The sequence below is a fragment of the Ursus maritimus genome, unplaced genomic scaffold (assembly GCF_017311325.1).
Source record: "Ursus maritimus isolate PB19 unplaced genomic scaffold, ASM1731132v1 scaffold_7, whole genome shotgun sequence".
NCBI lineage: Eukaryota > Metazoa > Chordata > Mammalia > Carnivora > Ursidae > Ursus > Ursus maritimus.
This window is the reverse complement of record NW_024426885.1, coordinates 19,800,155-19,820,841: the sequence shown is the minus strand read 5'-3', so window position 1 is coordinate 19,820,841 and position 20,687 is coordinate 19,800,155. Positions and strand designations below refer to the sequence as shown.

The window sequence follows — 20,687 nt, the reverse complement described above, 5'->3', positions numbered from 1 at the left end:
CTTGGCAACTTGGAAATAGCCCACAGGAGTCACAGTCCTGCTTATCTTGGAGTGAGTTTTAAAAACTCAGCCATTAAGAATTGTTTCCATAAGCTGCCAAATTGAAAGTTGGAGTGAAGAAAAACCTTACACTGATTCCCATACCCCAACGTTCTTGTCAGTGTGCTTTATGGGGCTCTTGTTGCTTGAAGGACGGCATAGTCCACAGGATAAAAAGCTTTGTCATGACAATCAATAAATAATGCAGCTCTGGGTTTACATAGACTTTATATTGCTTTTCCTCAAAGTTCTCAATTTTTCATTTTCATATATTATAAGGTATTCTTTTTTGTTTAATATTTTTTCAAGTGATAGCCATTTATTACATCCGAACTTTCTGTATTGGAAAAAGACTCCTTTTTCTTTTTCCCGTTCGTAGGATTGCACAGCAGCCTTTCAGTTAAACAAAATCAAAATTGTTCACTTGTTCACAGTGTTCCACCCCCTTGAAATACGCCACATAGCTCCCTGTGGGTGTGCCCGGCCTCCTGCTGCTGCCACAGTTACTTGATCCTCCTTATCTCTTGTCACTCTTGGCCGCTTTAGGATGTCTCTTCATCTGCTTTCTTAGCTCTTCCTTCGCCCTCTTCCACCCAGTTTTTGTACTGCTCTAGTCACCTCCCTTCTCAAAGGCTCAGGAGCAGTTCTCATGAGGTTTGTTGTTGTTTTTTTCCTTTTCTCTAATTATTCTGAGAAAATTATTTATACACTGTCCAAAGGTGTGTGTTTCACTGAGGAATTCCTACTCCATGATCAAACTTCTCAGTCTGAACATTTTGTAACAGGTTTTGTTGTTTTGTTTTGTTTTTTTCTTTGTCAGAGCTTAGGGATCGTAGGTGTGAATTCACGAATATAAAGTGCACATGACTCTTGCATCCCAGTATAATATGTTAAACGCAGGGGAGATTACTATCTAAAAGAACCTGGCAAAGAATCTTTAAAGAATTCACATAATATATATAATCCTACCTTAATTTCTCTGTTTTGGATATTTTTCAGTTAGGTTGTCGTAGAGTGTGTGCTATAAATAATGATCTTCATATTATTCTTCATAAAAATTGAAGATTTGTTATTTATGTGTACTTTCATGTGGAAACCTATCTTAAGCGTTAACCTTATGACATTTTCATGTCGTTAGTAACCTGATCAAAATGGGTGATCTGTTCTCAACAATTTAATGTAGCATCCTTTTTACTTTTGTCAGATTAGCCCACAAAAGTAACCTTTCTCATATGTATCAACATCTTTCTGAGCCTTGAACTTGAAAATTTGGGCAACTTACAAACACAGTGCTTGTGATTAGTTGTGTTTTTCTTTTTTCTTCCCAGCCCCTCCCATTAAATCTATTGTCCTTGTACTTGATACCTTTAAGGTTTTGAGCCCATAGAGTATGGTGTACCTGTTCCAGGTTGACCATGTCTTTATATACTGACTTTGGTATTAACCTAGAACAGTCTTATTCCTCCTGCCATGAGGATGTGGTAGCAGATCACAGTTTGACTGGCTTCAAGATAATTGGTCTTAATTATTTCTAAGTCATTGGTTAGTGTAGCGTAAGAACAAACATTGTTCCAAGAAAGGATATATAAATGGCTTTTGAGGTTCTTTTCTTAGCACGCAAGTCAGAAGATTAGGGTGAAAGCAAAAGCTCATAACACAAAACTGTATGGTTTGCTAGTAGATTGTAGGGTTCCTGTAGTTTAAATTATACAAACCACTGTAAATTGTTAACTAGTGACAATTTTTATTTCCCTTTTGTATTAGTTGCCATTTGTGATACTTTTAAAGTAAAGCCATGTGTTGGGGTACCTGGGTGGCTCAGTCTGTTAAGCTTCCAAACCCTCGATTTCACCTTAGGTCATGATCCCAGGGTCATGAGATTGAGCTGTGTGTTGGGTTCCATGTTAGGTGGGGACCCTACTTAAGATTCTCTCTCCGTCTCCCTCTGACCCTCCTACTCTCTTTCTCTGTCTCTAAAAATAAATAAATAAATAAATAAATAAATAAATAAATAAATAAATTTAAGAAATAAAGCCACATGTTAAAATACAAGTTTATTAAGAAGCATGTTGTCTTTTCATATCTTTCTGCCAGAGTTGTACATCATCCCCCCGCCAAACCTTTTAAGACCAAGCTCAAGTGTAACTTCCTAGGAACCTTTCAAATTGGCTCTTTTCTCTGAGTCCATAATATGTCTGTTATAACGCGATAACACAGTGGGCTAATACAATTGACAAGAAGCTGTCTCTCCCTTCTTCTTCCCCCCAACTCACTAAGTTGCTAGTGTTTTAGGATCAGGTATAATGTCTCATTCATTTCTTGCACTCTCCACACCATATTCTGTCCTCAACTGTAGCACGTGATAGGTGTTGAATGAATTATTAAAAGAATAAATGAATTTAACCAGAAGTAGAAGGATTTATTGATGATTGACTTCCAACTTCGAATTTAAAGGTAAATTTTTAAAATCTAAAATCAGAGTAGATTAAAATCAATGCAGCTATAGATTTGGCACAGAACAAGTTGATATTCTTCAACTATAGTAATACTTGGGGGCAGAAAGTACGCACTAAACTGAAGTGTTCCTAAAATGCTAGGAAGAGATGTGTTTATAGGACAGCTTTGTTTTTGTGTTTTCTTTTTTTTTTCTAAGATTTTATTTATTTATTCGAGAGCAGGAGAGAGAGCACAAGCAGGTGGAGGGGCAGAGGGAGAGGGAGAAGTCGACTCCATGCCAAGCAAGGAGCCCAGCTCAGGGCTCAATCCTAGGAACCCGAGATCATGACCTGAGCCGAAGGCAGACGCCCAACTGACTGAGCCACCCACATGCCCCTTGTTTTTGTTTTAATTAAACCTCCTATCATACTACCAGTTTGCCTAAGAAAATACAAAGGTGGCAAATCTACCAACTATCCACAGATACTTTCATTGAGGGCAGATGGAACTGGAGGGGTTGAAGAATGGGAATGAAAAAGAGGAGAACATTTCTAAACCTGTCTCGTGCCCTGTTTTATGATAGTATTTGGGGGATTTGGAACATTTTGTTTTAGAGGATAGGATGTGTTCACGTAATGAATAGGAAGCATGTGTTACAGAGCTTGATCTGAGAGAAGATCGTTAATCCTTTAAGTCATGTGATTTGTCAGCTTGGCCACCTACCTATCTTACAGCAGTGTTTGAAGCTGAGTACTTGAAGAAATTTTTTTTTGGATGAGAATACTTTAATTTCCAAAGATTAAAAAAGAAGGCTTTTTAAAAATTGGGTAAATTATTTGAAATGTGAAACATTTTTTCAACTAAAGAGATTTTTTTCTCATTTTTTTCTTTTTCTTTAGAAAAAGCAGCAATTAAAAAATGCCTACATTGGTCCCCCACACCCTTGGATGGAGGAAATCAAAGCAACAGTAATATTTTTAACAGGAAATTGCAGAGGCACCTGGGTTGCTCAGTTGGTTAAGCGTTCAACTCTTGATTTTGGCTTAGGTTGTGATCTTAGGGTCGTGAAACTGAGCCCTGCATCAGGCTCTGCACTCAGTGCAGAGGCGGCTTGAGAGTCTCTCTGTCCCTCTGCCCCTCCCTCTTCTCATGTGTGCTTGCTCTCACTCTCTCTCTCTCAATTAATTAATTAAATCTTAAAAACGAAATTGCATGTGTCATGAATGTCTGTGTCATACGGCCATAGTACATTTACATTTACTTGTTTTCTGTTCCATTTTTTTGGACTTTTCCCTAAAGCAGAAATTATTTGTGAATGAAGGGCTTTTTTTTTTTTTTTTAAGATTTTATTTATTTATTAGAGAGAGCGTGAGCAGTGTGAGAGACAGAGGGGAAGAGAGAGGGAGAAACAGACTCTGCTGAGCAGGGAGCCCAATGTGGGGCTCAATCCCAGGACCCTGGAATCATGACCCAAGCCGAAGGCGATGCTTAACTAACTGAGCTACCCCAGGCGCCCCTGTGAAGAAAGGTTTTTTAATAGCACATAAATATTTACTCTTCACTTTTTAATGTTTTTTTTATCCCATGTAGTCTTTGTCTTCCTCTAAAAGGTGGTTAATAAAATGCATTGTTTTGGGAAGTATTATGCCATGAGAGAGTCAAAGCCACATACTGTTTTTCCACTTCAAGTCTGGCAACTTCCAGGTACAATATAAGCGCACTAGTTTGGTTAATTTTTGTTTTAAATGGGGATCATGTCCAGTCTTGACCTAATGATTTACTGAATTTCTCCGTCAGCTTTATTAGGCTTAACTTGCCGATCATTGTAGGTTATGTTGTATACATTTTTTTAATCCAGCAAAAACCTTGTTTTGAACATTAACCATATTTCACTTACTCCCAACCTTGCCTTTTTTGTAACTGCTTCATCTTTAAATCCTGGATTACCATTTTTAACAAATAACCATCTATCAGATATTAAATAGGCAAAGGTTATTATTCATTTACCATCCATAATATTTTTTGAACTTGCCCTATGCTAGGTCCTGAGGGGCCCTGCCCACCAGTTGCTCACAGCACATCTGAGAGAGCTATACCAGCAAACAGAAAATTGTGAGTCAATGTAATGAGTGCTGTGTTGGAGGTAAGCCAGAGGGCCGTGGCACTTGAGGCTTTGAACTTCAACGTGGAGGCTTTCCTTCACAAATCCATCTTTGCAAGGGAAGCAAAACCAGGGTTTTCCTAAATGGGAAATTACGGAATATAGCCAGATGCCTGCAGGCAAGAGTTGAATTTCACCAACTTGGCAAGGCTCTCATTATCTCCTGAAGCATGAACACCATGGTTGGCATTTTTATCAAGGAGTTATCCATGTTGTATTTATGACTTCTGAGAACAGTTGGTTTTGCGGGGGAAAGCCATAAGAGTAAGAGCTATGATTTAACACTGCTATGGTTCTAGGGCCATCTCTGACTTAGGTTTGTAACTCCAGGATGGCAGACTGTTCCATGGAAGTTGAGTCCTACATAGAACTCACGCTCCTCTTAATTGTCTCAGCTTTTTTTGTTTTTGTTTTTGTTTTTCTTGGCCAGGCCTTTTCCCTCCCCTTGAGTTTTGCTCTCTTAGCTGAATCTCTTGTGCTGTTTGGTTTCCCTCCTCTGTCTTGGTTCTCTTAAACCCAGAGCCTCCCCACACTCTGTAAAATTGGTCTATTACGAAAATCACTTGTAATGAAAAATCACTTCTCTACTTTATCTCCGTTGCCACGAGTTGTGTGACCTTATATGCTTAACCTCTTGGAGTCTCTGTATTCTCATATCTAAAAGGAGCCTAGTAGTACTGCCCCGTGGAGTTGTGGGTGGTACACAGGGTAGGTATTTACAGCACATAGCAGTTGGAATTACTCCAGTGGCACTTTAACTGCTTAACAGCAGTTACTTCTCCAAGAACACAAGAGTTTGCACACAGTTGACTTTTAATCTCTTTAATTTCATGCCCTGTGATCATCTCCCTGCCCCCCACTTTTCTAGCACTTTGCTTTCCTTTTTGGTGAGTGTTTAGACTTAGTGTTTTTTTGCTACTTTGATCATAAGTGAGTACCCATTATCCAGCCATATCCATTCAGCAGCACTTAAGGACAGTTTCCTTGTGCTAGGCATTGGAATACAAAGACGCTCCCATTTAAGTAAAGGAAACTAATGGAAGCAGCCATCTGGTGTGAGTTCTATAATGCTGTTATTTAAAGCATAATGGAAACACAGGATGAAGAAGCTTTCATTTTGTTCTGAGTAGATTAGGAAAGTAGGTTAGATTTTAACTGGGCCTTGAATTCTCACTTGGTGGTTAAAAAGATCACGCTAGGCAAAGGGAGCTCTCTATAAAAGGCTTGTAGAGATAGACGTATATATGGTGTAAGTAGTCACTACAGAGTCAAAGGTCTATGCTTCCCTCCCCCTACTACTCCAGTTCTGTCTTAGCAGGAAGGCAAAGAAAAAACAAGTAACTTTTTTTTTTCCAGACGTAAAAAGTGACTTGCCTCTGTAGTGAATAAAGAGTTCTGCTTTATTTGCTATTTTTTCTTTGTGTATGTGAAATGAGAGCAAACATAGGGGTAGCACAAAAGCTTTGAAGCAATATGTGAATGGGCATAGGCTTGAACTGTCCCCAGAGCTGTTGATTTTGCTTCCACTTCCCGTGTTTCCTTCTTTTGATCGCTTACTACATGCCAGGCACTTTACAAAAGTTCTCTCTTTTAAGCCGTACAATTTTGATGAATTAAGATTTCCCTTGCTTTACATAGGACAAAACTAAGACTCAAAGGAGTTTAAAAAAACCAAGAAACTTTAAGATGTATAGCCTGTAAGTGGCAGAGCTCTTCCTCTGAGCCAGCATTCTCTCCCAAGCTTCTGTTCTCTTCATTCTAAAGCCAAGTGTAGAGCTGCTGCCTAAGAACCTTAGACTAGGCCCAAGCAATAAATTACCAGCTGGCTGACTGGTACAGGCAGCCAAAATTTTGAAGTTCTGTTTCCTTCACCTAAGAAGTGGGGTAATTGGAGCAAATGAGTCTACACTTCCTTTTAACTTTATAATTTCTTCTTAGGCTCCTTCCATCTGTTTCATTCATGTGCAACCAAGTTATGTGACGTAGTGGGGAATGTTCTAACACATAGGTTGCAAAGGCATGACTATTCAGAGTTGTTTAAAATCAACTCTTTTTTTTTTTTTTTTAAGATTTATTTTAGAAAGAGCATGAGGGGGGAGGGGCAGAGAGAGAGGGAGTGAGAATCTCAGGCAGGCTCCCTGCTGATCACTGATCATGGAGCCTATTGCAACGGCTTAATACCATGACCTGAGCTGAAATCAGGAGTTGGATGCTTAATCGACTGAGCCACCCAGGCACCCCTAAAATCACTTTAAAATCAAAATAATGATTGCTCTGAGGAAATGGAAGAGGGGGTTGTCTGGGGAGAGGCTTGAGGGAACTTTCTGACATGAAGGTAATGTTCTGTATTTTGAGAGGAGTTTGTACAAGTATACATTTACATTCTGCATTTCATTGTATATTAGTTTTATATCAAAAGAAAAAAACCCATAAGCAAATATTGAACTCTGGGTAATGATAATGCATGCTGGTATTGGGGGGTGTATATGGATATCTGTCACTTCAGAATGCACTAAAAATAACGATGAGGTATGTGATTAAGTATAGTACAATGTCAATGGTAAAATCTAGACAGGGCTTGTATAGTGCTTACTATAAAATTCTTTCAAATTTGCTGTAAATTTAAAAACCTAAATAAAATAACATATTAATATTAAAATATTATAATTGTCAGGGTGGGGAAATCACTTTTAAAATGAATCAACAATTTCATATCAAGAGTCACCTCCTCGGATGGGGTGCCTGGGTGGCACAGCGGTTAAGCGTCTGCCTTCGGCTCAGGGCGTGATCCCGGCGTTATGGGATCGAACGCCACATCAGGCTCCTCCGCTATGAGCCTGCTTCTTCCTCTCCCACTCCCCTGCTTGTGTTCCCTCTCTCGCTGGCTGTCTCTATCTCTGTCAAATAAATAAATAAAATCTCAAGAGTCACCTCCTTGGGGCACCTGGGTAGCACAGCCGTTAAGCGTCTGCCTTTGGCTCAGGGCGTTCTGGGATCGAGCCCCACATCAGGCTCCTCCGCTAGGAGTCTGCTTCTTCCTCTCCCATTCCCTCTGCTTGTGTTCCTTCTCTCACTGGCTGTCTCTCTCTTTGTCAAATAAATAAATAAATAAAATCTTAAAAAAAAAAAAAAGTCACCTCCTCACTTGAGTCTTTTTTTAACAACACCCCAGGCTCTAGTTGAGCTACCATGAATTTAACCTGATTTAAACAGCTCAGAGAGACCTTTCCTTTCCTTAGACAGTCCTGCAAATGGGGAGGTTCCTTCCTATAGACATTTCAAGTTAGTCTGAATGTCCCACAGAGGTGAAGCTTGCCAAGCAAAGCTCATCTCTGTGGCTGAGTCACTAATAGTTATACCATATTTCTAGAATTTAATGTCACCATCAGCCAAAGATTAAACTTTTTTCTCCCTCCCTCTCCCACACTAGAAATATCCTTGATCTGGTGATGTTTGTTAAGGGAAAAGCCCTTTTTTTGGTTTTGTGCTTTATCTTCAGTCAACCACAAGTTTGAGAAGCCTTGTGTTTCTTTATTCTCTAACAAATGACTGTTCGTGCTTTCCCAGCACTTTAGTTGGAGACAGCTTCTCATTGTGCTGGTTTGAGTTCTGACACTTGAAAGCATCTTCATCCTGAAGCTTATGGATTGTCCCTCTCGTATTTGAAGCAAAGAGCTTATCTTCTCTTCATTGGTTAAGCCCCAGCCCCTGGTGGTGCCCCAAATGAATGTCTCATCCAAGTTGTGTTTGACAATGTATGGGTGTGAAGAGTACATGAACTCTTGTGCAGCAGAAGTAGAGGGGAGAGCCCATAGAACAATGAGTTCAATCATGCGGATACTTAATTTCATATAAAAGACCAATGAGATAGCTAAAAATGTTTTGAATAATTTTCTTTTAGAAATGTCATCTTTTTTGGGGCACCTGCGTGGCTCAGTTGTTAACCGTCTACCTTCGGCTCAGGGCGTGATCCTGGCGTTCTGGGATCGAGCCCCACATCAGGCTCCTCTGCTGGGAGCCTGCTTCTTCCTCTCCCACTCCCCCTGCTTCTCTCTCTCATTGGCTGTCTCTCTCACTGGCTGTCTCTGTGTCAAAAAAATAAAAATCTTTAAAAAAAAAAATCATCTTTTTTTTCTGACTTTCATAACTGTTACAAGTCACTTTATGTACTGAAAGCACACATTATTTTACAATATTGTGTGTTTGAAAATATAACAAAATGGCATTTAAATGAAACAAATATTTGATATAAAATTGGAGGGCAGGGCAGAGGGAGGGAGATCAGGACAATTTTGAGTTGTGCAGGAGCCCATATAAGTGTTAAGCCTCTGGCATTCAGTAGACAGTGTTTTTATTTAAAATCCACAAAACTGGTACAGAGAGGGAAGGAGAAATTTAATTGCTTGAGAGTTACCCTAGAAGATTGGATCGGTAAATTTACATGAATCCCTGAAACAGGCAGGTGTATGTGAGTGTCAAATAATGCGTGAACTAACGAGGAGAAACTTGCTTTTCTGTATCACTGTGGTGAAAGCAGTGGTCCCAACAACTTTCACGTTTATGAGGACTTTTTTTTAAAGGGACTGACTACACATTGGGCAAGCAACTGTGTAGTCCAGAAAGTATTGGCTGGATTTAACATACTGGGGGCACGTGGATTCCTAAAAATGTCACACCTTGTCTATGCCAATAAATCAGTGTCCATTCTTGATACTAAATCTGATGTCATTGGCAGATTTTCCCCTTTATTGGAAGGATAATAGTCAGAAGGGAGATTATTTTTTCATGTATTTTGCTCTCTGATTGGGGTGTTTCTATGATTTCTTTTTTTATTTTTTAGCTACGAAATAGTACTGGCAAGTCCCACGAAAACTAGATCTGGATTTCATTTTGTCTTTTCAACTCTGTGTGATCTTGTGCACATTCCTGACATGTTACAAACAGCTTGTGTCTCTGAATGTGCAGTATCAGTTTTCAGTGGTGAAAGCCCCAAAAGGAAACAGACTGATTCTTCCATGCACAAACAGCTGGGCAGTTGTGGATGGAATTAATTGCTGATATATATTGGCTGTGTTTTTCTTCTCTTGTCATTTCCTTTGCAGCTGTGAAAGTGAAGTTTGACTTGAAAACAGACATTTCCAGCAGTGCAAATCCAAAAAGTATCAAAATGGGATTCTTCAAATATATCTGACTGCTACCTTTGAGTTCAGTTTAGGGGTGAGATAGAGAAAAGCAAGGGATGGCAGGCGATTCGTAATTATATGTATGGTTGAAAAATAAAGCAGGCACGTGAACTATGAGAAGTATTTTTGAATGGGTTAATTTATTTTATGGTAAAAGCAGCCTCAAAATCCAGCAAAAGGCTAGATCAGTCAGCAAGCACCCCCTTCCTAGGATCCTGAAAGAAGGTGTTATAGGCCACCTCTGAAAATAATGGGTAGGGGACGGGGGAGGAAAATATCACAGTGTTCAGTACTGCAGACTGATTTATTGTTCCAGTGTGAGGAAGTAGCAGTTGGCGCAGAGGGTAATGTGACAACATGTATCATTAAAAATAATATTTTCCTGGTCTTTTCCAAAAGCCTTTTCTTTGTTCTAAATTCAGTGTAAATGATTATATAGCTTATTTTTTACATGCGTGGATATTTTACTGAAAAAAACTATTTTTTTATTCCACGAGTTATAGGAGTTCAGTTAAAAGTAACTGTTGGTTGTGTGTCTGAATGTTCATATACAGGAAGTAGTATTGATTAAAATCACTTTGAACAATAACCAGATGTTTGGTAACAATTTCAATAACTGATAAATTATTTTAGACACTAAGTTTTTTAGTCAGTATGTATACATTTTACAGAATACCTTATTTGGAAATAAATCAGAAAAAAATTAAAAATCAAAACTATGAAACTATTTGAAAAAACAGGTGACTATAAAATTTTTAAAAGTCTAATATGCATATTAGTGATTTCCATCAAAATAATTCTCCCTTTAATGTATTTTAAAATTCTACCAAAATGAGTTTATAAATCAAATCCTTTTTTTTTTTAAGGCAACTCTTGCTAGTTAGTTGATAAGAAATGCTTTTATTGTTTCTGCATTACCAGGAGAACTAGAGCATTGATAGAGGAGGGTGGGTGATGCTTATGTTCATGATTGGGTCCCATATTTGGCTAAATAGGCCAAAAGTAAAGTTCTAGAGTGAGCGATGTTGCCAACACCTTGAGATATGCAGAAGTTGCTGTTGCTAAACTTAGAAGTTGGCATCGTTGGACTTCCTTTATAGTAGTCCACTTCCACCTCACATTCTGTTGGGTGAGCTGCGTGATCTACCTCGGATTTTATCTTTTCTTTCTTCACAAAAAAGAAATGAGCCCATATTTTATTTCACAGCAGGAAAGCAGGTCTACAAACATGAACCGCCCTCCTCTCCTCTGTTTGAGGAGGATTAACCAGTTAGTTTTGACTCTGAGGCCCTGAAAAATGTTGTGGCAGTATTAACGTGCAGTTTGCTGTCACTGAAGTCTGCTTTGGGTGTGTTGTTTCCCCCAGAGTGGGCTCCACCCTTGCTCTAACCGCACCGAGTATGGATATCTCACTGTTTAAAACAAAGTTCATTTTTAGGGCAGCATTGCATCAGAATTGCCACACAAAAACCAGCTTAAGAAATGTACAGCAGCTTCAAATTTTTTTTGTAAGTAATGGATTGTCTATTGTAAAACTGATAACGCACAATTTAGGGGGAAGCGTAGATAAGATAGATGGCTAGTTTGTGCTAGCTGCTAGTAATGTGCAGTATTCTTCTTGGGAAGGAGCCTGCAGGTTTATCATTCAACTCAATTTTTTCCTGTTAGTTCACTTGTTTGCTTTTTTTTTGGTTCCTTAAACAATTTACTGAACTGTTGTTTTTAATTGTTTGGGGGATGACCATGACTGTTTAAACTAAGGAAAATACTGGTGGTTTCCCAAATGTGCTAATTACTTAACATAAAAATGCTTGAAGTAGTGTTTTGCACTGAATTTATTGGACCCATTAACAGCATAATCTGGCAATACTGTATTTCGAGACATCGTGGCATGAACTTTGTGTGTAAGAGTGGGTTCATTGAATTAAAAAAAGGCAGCATCTAAGGAGCCTTTATTTCTGTTATAATGATGCTTTGTCCTGTTGCTGTTGGGTATTTGTCAGAAGAGTTGGGGAAGGCTGCAGCCCAAAGTTCTGTTCCATGCCTTGTCTGTGCCTCTGTTCTTTCTAGAGTTTGTGACGCGAGTGGTAAGTTAAACTATAGGAGAATTGCGTTATTCAATGAGGTCCACATTCAGCAGTTTTTTTCTTTGCAAATGGATCTGACTTGTTTTCCCCTCACATGTTGGGGTTTCATTTGTAGCTGTGTTTTAAATGCCGGTGAAGTGTTTAATTATGCACTGACCAGAGTAGGCATATTGAGAGAGAGGTTGTGCTCTGTGATCTCTTCTGTACTGACTGTTGTCTTCCTCTCGTGCATGCTCATCGTGTACCCTTGTGGGGTAGACACACCCATTCAGTACAAGCAAGTTAAACCACTTGCTTCAGTTGAAATCCAAACTGAGTGTTGAAAATGGCAGATTTTCATAAAGCTTGCAGCAGGGACGTTGTGTCATCCTTTTTGGACTTAGACTTGTGAGCATTTCCTTGCTTTAGCTTCGTCTTTAAAACTTGGTAGTAATTGTGTTTAGCCATTTTCTTTTTTTTTTAAGATTTTATTTATTTATTCGATAGAGATAGAGACAGAGACAGCCAGCAAGAGAGGGAACACAAGCAGGGGGAGTGGGAGAGGAAGAAGCAGGCTCATAGCAGAAGAGCCTGATGTGGGGCTCAATCCCAGATCACTGGGATCACGCCCTGAGCCGAAGGCAGACGCTTAACCGCCGTGCCACCCAGGCGCCCCATGTGTTTAGCCATTTTCTAACATCACAAGGTTAAGAATGAAGTAGAAGCTTAGTATCAGATAAAAGCGCTAGCCTGGGAATCAAAAGGCTATTACGTTGGACACTGGTTTCCTCGCTTGTAAACTTGGGAATTTGGGTTAGCTCTCTACGATCTTTTCCAGCTGAGAATACCCTAATTCTCTTTGTGAAGACACATGCCTATTCCAAAAATGCTAAAGGGGATGTATTGGAATTGAGGGCAAAAATGTTTAGATGTTAACCCAGAATCATTCTTATAAATGACATGAAAACTAAAGCTTTACTTTGAATAAACTGTGTCTATCAGAAATTTTAGAAATTTACTCTTTGATTCTACTCTGAGCAGTAGAATATGCTAATCATCACCTCAACAAGAAAATAAATTTTCAAGTTGTGTTTTGCATTCTTACCCAGTACACAAACCACATACACACCACTTAATTTCTGAAATAAGCTTCCCTTACAGCACAGAAAACACTCTATTTTTTGTTCTTTTTTCATTTTTAAAATGTTGGTTTCAGTCTACTGAGCTAGATGATCTCTATTGTCCCTTTAAACTCTAGGAGAATACACTTAATCTTAGATGTTTTTATAGTTGCTCCAGAGCAAAGCTTGCCAACCACTTTGTTGTTAAATATTGAAATCGGGAAATTTTCTAAATCGATTTTATTTGGAACTTTTGTACAATGTCAGTAGTTAATATCTCTAGTAATATTCTTATTTTAAAAAAATATTATTAAAAAATCTGGGGCACCTGGTTGGCTCAGTTAAGCGTCTGATTCTTGATTTCAGCTCAGGTCTTGATCCCAGGGTTGTGAGATCGAGCCCCATGTCAGGCTCACGTGCTGGGCATGGAGCCTGCTAAAAAATCTCTCTTTCCCTCTCCCTCTGCCACCCCTCTCTAAAAATAAATAAATAAATAAAATAATAATAATCTTATTTTTCTCTTGTAATAATTATGTAATATAAAGTGGAGTGAATTTTTTTTCACCAAGCTCTATATAGCTGCCCTTAAATTCCCTCCTGTTTATCCCAGTATGCAAGGCATATGACAGAATGTCTCTTTGCAACCCTAACGCCTGAGCCCTACTCCCTAAGGGGAAGTTTCTTCTCTATTTTTCCAAAAAATTTCTATGAGTGCACATCTTTTCTTTTTTTAAAGCAAATTAAATTATGCTATGCACACCATTATGTATCTACCTCATTCTTTCTAATGGCTGTATAGTACTTCGGTGTATGGATGGATGTACTATGATTTATTAATTCATCCTTTGACATCTGGATTATTTCCAAATTCTTCCCTTTCTCCCCTCTCAGATATACTTAATGAGTCCTCTCTCCTACCTCCATTTTGGGGGCAGAACCCAGGTGCTGAAAGGGGTAATAGTGTTGTGCAGAAATAGAGAAATCCCTCATCAATTTCTCCTCCTCTAGCTAGAACACCAAGGATAGGCTCCACTGTCCCAGCCATTCATGAGTAAGAACTGCCCTGGAAGTCATTTTTCAGCAGATTCATGAAATAACATTGGGTTCAAAGTCTGGTAACTTGAGTGTAAGATTGTGGGCAGGTCAGTTAACCTCCTTGATCCTCAGTTTTGCCACCTATAAAATGAGAGGTTAAAATAGATGAGCTTTAATGCCCTTTACACTGTAGTATTTACCTATATTTTTGTTGAAGATTTGAGCTATATAACCCAATTTATATTAAGTTTCTGTTATTTAAATTGAAAACATCTTTTGTGTATTTTGTGTAATGTGTAATTTATTTGACCTACCATTTGGGCTAAGCTATTTTAAAGTATAAGACTGTAAAAAAGAGAAGTTGAATGTTATATTTTATATAAACTCTCCTTTTCTAAAAAGTCAATTTCAGAAGTATGAAACCCATTCCAGAGAAAAGCAGATCCTTTTATCAAGCTTGAATACTTGAGGAGAAGATTCTGAGTGAGGTGATGTTTGTTTTTAAAATGGATCCTTGTAATTTTTAATGAATCCAGCCATTCAAGGCTAATCCTCAGGGCTTTGAAACTTGGTATCAGCCCCCTTGTTTAAATTGTTTTCACATTCTAGTCCTCTAATCCATCTCCTTGTTTCATTGAATGCTAAAATTGCTATTGCTTGACATAGCTGAAGTTGTCTGATTTGGTGCTGAGGAAGCAGCTTAGAGGTGAACTCTACACTATTATCCTGCCAGCAAAGTTATCAAGTTACACAGCAAAGTTATAAAGTAACAGAAGCAGAAATTTTTGCTGCATCACAAATAAGATGTTTAGGATTGCCTGTTTCACAATTTTATTCTTGCAATTCTGTCAAATGACAGCTGTCCTGAGAGCAGAATGGTAAAGAACTTCATTGTTTGATTTGTGTAATAACAACAAAAAAATAAAAAGATATTTTCTCAGCCTGGAGGGGGGGAGGTCTGTGTGTTCATATGCTGATTTAGCCTAGCTTCCTGGCAGAAACCTTGATATACCTTGAATAAGTATGCTTCTCTAAAACCTGAGATGTTATTTATTAATCGAAGCAATGCTGCATAATTACTACCAGTATTCTGTGTTAATTTTCATATCAGTTGTTTGACCTGTGGTTCAGTTTAGCAAAATGTATTGAGGACCATCTGGGAACCAAGCACTTCATTAAGCAGTGGAAGTACCTAAATGACAGAGAGTCTCACTGGAATCTATTAAAATGACAACTCTTATTTCTTCCATTGTTAGAATTTTCTAATATTTACTGGTAAGTGGAATTGGGCAGAGAAAGTTCTTCAAATTTTGAGTCTGTGAAAATAGATAAAAAGATGTATTTTAAGTATTTAAAAAGGTTTAATGTCTTGTTAGGACAGTGTCAGTTACTGTGGAGGCACACTCTTCTGGGTATGGATCTGCTAGTGACATCAGTTTCTCACTAATGAGATTCTAAACAAAATAAAGTTATGGTTGGACTAACTGAGGCTTAATTTTTGCCTACTTACATGTATCTGACATATAAAAACCTGTTACAGTTATTGTACCGGCATATATTATGACTTAATCTATTGCTTGCATGACACTAACCTTTGAAAATGGTCACACTATGTCTTGATGACACATCCTGATAATCTTCTTTGTCAAGTTACTCCATCCATTGTGACATTTACGACTAAGGAAATTCTCTACAGTTAGAAATATACAGGATACTGCTGTCTACAGGATGTTGAACAGCTTTGTCTAAAATATTTGCAGTCATTTTAGAAAAACAATCCTATGATAGCAAAATCAGTCCAATAGATTATAATTTGAGCTGAAGCAGAAAGCCATTTTAGTGTGTGTGTGTGTGTGTAAAAGAGACAGAGAAGAAAAAGTCGAATCATTACTCTGCTCCATTATGCAATCCTAGAAGGGACTGCTGTTTCTTCTTTGGAGCCCAGCTTTTGGCTGGGGTCCTATGACACACAGTGGGAATTCACTTCCTATCAGGAAACGCTGTTTTTCAATGTATTATCTTGTTGAGACAACCACAGTGAACAATAGGCTATTAATGTATTAGAACAACAAGTGTCATAACTAAGCCAATATTTGCTTTGTTTTGAGTGTTACCCTAAAAAAAAAAAAAAAAAAAAAAAACTTTGGCCAGGCTTCAGAATACATTTGACCATCAGTAACTGCTGGGCATAAAAGTCACAACAGTTAAAAAGAACAAAGAAGAAAAAAATATGTGAATAACGGTGATGAACTTTTCGCAGGTTTACTCACTTCCTGTGCAGAGAGACAAGAATAAATTAAATGGTTTCAAATACATCTTTCAGGTATGAAAAATGTCCACTTAAAGGCCTGTTTCGAGTTCTGGAAGCTACACCAAGAAGCTAGTACAAAGGAAAAAGCCTCAAACTCAGGGTCTTTTAGGAAATATCAGATGCTCTTATGAGATATATCACATTCAATTTTGGATATTTGTGTTTAAAATAATTTTATAGTACTTCTTATTTGAGGGCTGTCTACTTTTTCAAAGCTGTTTCTTTCATGATGATTAGGAAGAAGAAAACTCCATTCAGGGGATGGTACGTTAATATCAAGTCACCACTATAATTAAGTGATAAGAATATAGTAATGCTTCAGAGCTGGAAGGTAAACCTAGAGTCATGTGGTCAAACCATCACCTCATTTTATACATGAAGCAAATCAGAACTTACCTTTCATTTCAGTCTTCCTTTACTATCTTAACCCCAAATTCTGTTTAACAGCCATTCTCAACAACTCTTGGATATTTTTTATTTATCTTTCATTTGGCAGTTGTCATAAACTCATTTTTACTGTTCGTTACCTTTCCATGTAGTCGTGTCTTAGTTCTGCTATGATTAAACTGAAGAGTCCTTAAGGGCAGGACCTAGACCTGTGTCTCTTATTTCTTTAGAGACTTTACCTACCAGCTGAATTAGTGTTTGCTGATTGATAGGATCAGTACGGTTGTTTTTTTTTTTTTAATTATTATTTTAAAATGACATTTTTGTACCACAACTTGTACCTAGTCTCAAAACCCAGGAGTAAGTATAGATTTTTTTAAGTTGTTCTTTTTATACCTTCACTCTTTTTTTGTGATTACTTTTCAGTCAGCTTAAGACATTTATTTTATATGCAGTTGAAATTCATTACCTCAACAGTCTTGGGTACCTGGCCATTCTGAACAAACCATGATTAGCCCAGTTTTCAAGGGTTGCTCTAAATACTCTGCCCTAGTTTATTCTAAGACAAGTAGAGAATGGGATATTATGATTCAGTAGCCCTACTTACCTCACTTAGTTTAATAAACCCTTATTGCATAACTGTAAGTGGACAGTGAAGAAAGGAAAAAGATGTTGACCCAATTACTGGGGCAGACAGACCTACTTTACAAATAATTTAAAGGCAACACAGACTATGAAAAAGTGCTTTGGGAGCAATACTGGTGGGGGGAGAGGCTAATTCTTGTGGAGGAGATTGGGGAAGCCATTATGGAAGGAGTTGGCTTTTGAATAAGACCTCGAAGTATGGATTAAGATTTGGAGGGATGGAGATGAGAGGGAAAACAGTTCAAGTACATGAGAAATAAGGTGAGCAAAGCAGGGAAATGGCTTTTGTTTGAGAGGGTCATCATTTTCCTCTAAGTCTATGAGGGATACACTTGGAGGTCTTTTCCATCCTATTTTCGGAGCCTGAATTTTAGAAACCCCCAGGCTGATTCCTAAGTGTTTTTAAAGGTGGGACTTCAAGGTGCTTTTTTTTTTTTTCCTTGAGGGAGGGACTAAGAAAATTGTGTTTTTGAAAATTATGTATTAGGTATCTTCGTGCTTCTCAGTCGTAACCATGAACCCCAAAGGTTGTAGTGTCCATACTACCTTTTAGATGTTCAACACTTTCTGACACTTTGCAACTCTGTAGAACTCTTCCTTGACAATAGAGATCAAACGTAGAAACAAAATATTTAACAAACTCTGTGGAGAGCTACTTAAGTCACTAAGCTCCATGAAGATTGCTTTTTATTTGACAATAAAGTACTTGATGTAGGCTTTAAGTCCAGCTAAATAGGCACTATAGAACTAAGCTGTGAGTCTAGTCTTTGTGAGCCTCACAAAAACAAGAATCCTACTCCAAGCCTGAATTTAAAATATAGCAAGCAATTTAAGTGGACCCCTCAGGCATGTGTGAGTGGGTACTAAAAGCTGAGTCATAAAGTTTATTCTCTCTAGTGAATTACCATTAAAGCTAGAAAGAGCAGCATTCTCGTTATTTTAAAAAGTGGTTAAATGGTTCTAAATTCTTATGAAAATACACCAAAAAAAATCTGGTTTTGTATATTATTAACCCTGGATGCATACCTGCAAACTACTTAAAATCAAGAAATTGGAGCTTGAGACATTAGGTGACTTTTCTTTTTCATGAAAGTTAACATGTAACGTGTAGTAGCTTCTGAAATTAGTTTATTGCCAAAATCTTTAGAAGAGTTTTTTTTTAATGCAGTTTCTATTTTAAATCTTTTCTTACATTGACAGATCATATGATCTACTTTCTGTGTATCATATGCTACTCTAGGTAATGTGAAAAGTCTCAAAATAAATTGATGGACACATTGAGAAGTCACATTCTTTTTGGGACCTGTTTCTTCATATGGAGAATTGAAGGGGGTAGGATTAGATGTAATAATATCTTAAAGGTGTTAGAGCTTAATAGGACATAAGTTCTAAAGATGCTATTCTTACTTTGGTTCTAATTAAGTAATATTAGGGAAGGGCAGTATATATTTCTTGGGACAATTGTTATTTGGGTTTATAAATGTTTTGTCTCTCTGTTGCCCTTACAGAGGTATTCTTCATCCTTAAAAATATGCACTTCTGATGTCTTTGTTAAACTTTTCTCCATAAATTAAATGATGAATTAGTTTAATGCCTTCTTTTTTTCGCTGATTTTGACATTAGACTTTTTAGGTCTTCTTTCAAAGTTCCTTTTTATTAAGACTTTAGGTTCCAGCTGTGGTTTAGAGACTTAAATTGTTGTCTCCATCATCTCCATTCTCCTCATTGTCTCCATGCAAGAAAAGAATCTCAATCTCTTTACCCTTATATGAATTGTCATAAAAAATCAAAATGTATGCATACATTTTCAAGGTTCTTATTCATATAGACTAAGCCTACTTTTCAAGGCTAGATCTTACTTTATACTTGGTCAGAGCCTAGCCCTCTTTAAATGACGATAAATGACCAACACAGTTCTCGATGAAATAATGGAACATATATAATCTAGTTATTAAGTTCCAAAGAACTCACCCACCACTACCACCTCTTCCTAAAGCTTACAATTGTAGTTCTAGTTTGTATTACACTTGGTGGAAGATTAAATTTGGTGAATGCCCAGGAAATTTTGCTCGTTTATTATTGACTTAATAATCCCTAAGTGTCAGACCCTGTACCACATGTTTTCATATTCAAGTAAACTTCATTGTAAGAAAAATCTAATCTCTGAAAATACGTATTTTGCCAAAGAGTTCACAATTAGAGGTAGGGACTTAGATGGTGTTCACTTAGGTGGTTCACTTAGAGGTGGGGCTGGGGTAGGGGATGAGTTGAAAACGTTTACCAAAGGATCTTAACAGGTATAAATTTGAAATGACTCAAAATTTAACAGCCTCATTGGAGATTAGGGAGAGTAATGGGATGGTGGAAGGTAGAGCTACAGTAAAGCACAGTGGTTAAGAGCAGAGGTTCCGGAGCCAGTCTCCTTGAATGTGTATCTCAGCTAACACGTACTCCTGTGTGGCCTTGGATAAGCAACTTCTCTGTGCTATTTCTTTGTCTGTAAAACGACTATGGTGATAGCACCTATCTTTCTAGAGTTATTATGGGGATTAAAAGAGTTAAAACATGCTATATTCTTAAAACCGTGTTAGACAACAGATGGTCAGGCAATGTTGACTACTGGCCCTTAGCCCTCTCTTCACATAAACACGTTTTTATCAAAAAATGTGTTTTTAAAAAGTCTAATGTAATTTCTTTAGTGAAGATACACACAAGCTAAATTACTAAGAAGGATGGTGTGAGGAATGGAGTTGCAGTGACTGAAACATGCCTGACAAGAATTCGGAATCTCGACAGATCCTTGAGGACTAGGCAGAACCCCAGCAACAGGCTTGCAGACTGTCAGAGGGAGGCTCAGCAGTAAGTGGCAAACCCTGACACATGGGCAGAGCATCGGGACAGGGTGTTTTGGTGATTGGGAGAAGGCTAGATGGGGAATCAATACCAGGGAACACTGCCTGGCATCAGAAATCCCCTATAAGCCGAGGTCCGAGCTGTCAGGTGACCTCAGGGAACTAAGGGTCTAAGACTCACACCTGACGTATCAGGTTCAGTTATAGACTTTCAATTCTGAAAGTATTTGGAGTTACCTGACAGAGAAACAAGAAAGGGATTTCGGCTGCTTTATAGTGACTGGAGGGGCTGAGCAACCCAACAGAGTTTGATCGTTAAGAATTCGGTAAAAGAATTGCTCAAGTGAAAGTCAGGCAACAGAGTAGAAACAGCAGCAAAACTAACTTGATGTTGAGCTGCTTAACTAGTTTCTTATGGTTTTTCATAATCCTAGGGATCCAGGGCCTATGG

General features: G+C 38.0%; 1 protein-coding gene across 11 annotated transcripts in view; it reads left to right on the top strand.

The window, feature by feature from the left end:
- The window catches only part of ADD3 (adducin 3), a 127,376-nt gene that overhangs the window by 55,798 nt on the left and 50,891 nt on the right, over positions 1-20,687 (top strand). The window contains exon 1 of one of the 11 annotated variants that reach the window (XM_008684312.2): positions 11,183-11,327. The exons of the other annotated variants lie outside the window; for them this stretch is intronic. The gene's annotated coding sequence lies outside the window, so the exon portion shown is untranslated. Of the gene's footprint in view, positions 1-11,182; positions 11,328-20,687 lie in introns of those variants that run through there. 11 annotated transcript variants of the gene reach the window in all.